The sequence below is a fragment of the Lygodium microphyllum genome, chromosome 28 (assembly GCF_053477565.2).
Source record: "Lygodium microphyllum isolate KBCC chromosome 28, Lygodium_microphyllum_v1.1.10, whole genome shotgun sequence".
Classification (NCBI taxonomy): Eukaryota; Viridiplantae; Streptophyta; class Polypodiopsida; order Schizaeales; family Lygodiaceae; genus Lygodium; species Lygodium microphyllum.
This window is the reverse complement of record NC_141162.1, coordinates 46985057-46987330: the sequence shown is the minus strand read 5'-3', so window position 1 is coordinate 46987330 and position 2274 is coordinate 46985057. Positions and strand designations below refer to the sequence as shown.

The 2274-nt window shown below is 37.7% G+C and overlaps 1 non-coding gene across 1 annotated transcript; it reads right to left on the bottom strand.

Annotated features, from left to right (window-relative positions):
• Nucleotides 1-1708: 1708 nt before the first annotated feature.
• Nucleotides 1709-1777, bottom strand: LOC148011419 (small nucleolar RNA SNORD36). Its single transcript, XR_015689410.1, has one exon. It is a non-coding gene; the product is annotated as a small nucleolar RNA SNORD36 (small nucleolar RNA).
• Nucleotides 1778-2274: the final 497 nt, after the last annotated feature.

The window sequence follows — 2274 nt, the reverse complement described above, 5'->3', positions numbered from 1 at the left end:
ATTTTAGAAAAAGCTTCTAGATTATGATGGCATGCAAAAAGCTAGTTGCTTTTTGAGCCAATTATGGGATTTTCTTAAGAGGGATAGATTGACAAAATCAAGCGCCATCGCGATCGCTATAAGCAAGCTCAAAACTATAGATTGAACTGAAAGAAGAAGGAGTGATGTGGAAGATTCATGAACAGTTTTCCGCTTGGGGTTTTACCCCCCTTTTGGAGCCAACGGAGCCATCATATTTGGGTTCCAAGCAGTAGAGAAGGAGCTATAATTTTGAAGCACGTTTTGTTCTACGAAGAAGCTCCAGGAGATCTAATGATTGGAGATTGCTTCTGAGCAGTGCGAAGATTCCAGGTTCTTTCAATACATATTGATTCAATTCATTGTGCTTTGTCTTTGTAGTGTATATTCTCTATCTTCTCTTCCATCTCCTATCTCTACTTCCTTCTACTTCTGATCCTCGGTGGATTCGACCTTTCTACAAAAACCCCTCCAATATCGTGTTTCACTACCATCCTTGCTTCTTTCAAGTTGCAAATGATAGGTTCCATGTGGAGCCCCGAGAGGAACACCAAGGAAAAGGGAATTCTCTTGCAAGAAAATCTATCTTGTAACATCAACAAGCTTGTTTATCATGTTTCATATGATCACAATGAAGAAAAGAACACCAGGCACGACAAATCTTCATGCAGCATCATGTAGATCTCCCACGGATTTTAATAGAATCAACCATATTCTTCAACATCTTCACAAAATCCGTCAATGGAACAAAGAAAGCAAAGGAATACACCATCTTAGAATGGAAATACATCACATAGTATTCATCTTCAATATCTTCATAGTCTTCTCTCTCAATCTCTCATATACAATCACTTTGTTTCAGTAGAATTAGCTATCTCTGACTCTCTCTCTTTCTCTCCATCAATAATACATCATATCCTCACTACAATCTCTCAAAATCACTCTCAATAATCCTTCTTAGGTCGTGGATACCCCTCCCAAGAGGTATGTCTGATATGAAGGGTCACCAGAGCCACTACAGTGTCTTTTCATAGCTCACTACTGTCACTTGACTCTAGTCTTCACTTGAGTCCTTGGCAGCTACTTCTTCCACTTCCTTTAGCTCTTTTGCACTTGTATTCACCTCTTTCCAAGGCTAGAAAACTTTTCCAAACTACACTCTCATCCATCAGAACACATACAAAAGCATACAGAACAGTCTACAGAACAATACCAGAACAGCTACAGTACAGAACAGAATAGAAACAGAACAGAAGCAGAAGCTCTACAGAAGACCTACAGAAGATTATCAAAACCTCATAACTCATTCTAAAACCATTTCAAACTCTCACAAACCATTCAATAAACTTTCACAATATCTCATTCTTCATCAATCAATACTTCATCCCTCCTTACAGAAGACAATCAGAACAAAACAGACCAAAACAGAACAAAACAGAAGGTTTACAGAACCAATCAGAACCTATCAGAACATCACAGAACCATCAACAAATATCATGAACTTCCAAAACACAATCAATATCATCTAAAACACTCTCAAACCACTTCCAAATCAATCAATCATCCCATAAAATCAACCATTCAGCTCTCAAAAACAACAAAAATCAGCCAAAAAACAAGTCATTTCAACACTCAACATATCCCCACACTTAATAAGGAAGCGTCCTCGCGACCCAGGAAAAAGGGAATACAAGTTCAGTTGAAAAGCTCAACTTTGATCTTCAATATCTTTTCAAAAATAATCCATCCACCACGACCCCAACTTATAACCTGTTTCGGATATAAAAATATAAAGAAAGGAAAACTCTTTATACATTAACACCTCTTATCAAACTAAAAATCACCACAAATTTGTAAAAGATATAAGAGTTTGCTTCGTCTTCATCAGCATCAACTTCAACTCTGCAACCACGACCCCATCACCACAATTCTCCAAAACATAGCTTGTACACGAAATCCAATAGGAAACCACCACGTTTGTTTGACATAAATAAACTCACAACACAAACACTACACACAACACAACCATCTGAATGACTCCTTCAAAAAGAGAGTTTTTCATTAGAAAGCTTCCACCATACATTGGAAAGGTATCAATGAAGATGATCCCGCTTAAAAAATTGATGTTGTCGGAAACGATCCATAGACAAGGATTCATCTACAAAGTTTTTGGGAGGATTTTGAAAAAATTGGAGACAGCACATCCTTTCCAACAGGACCAAGTATTTGCTAGGCAAACAGAGGGCATGAAAATAC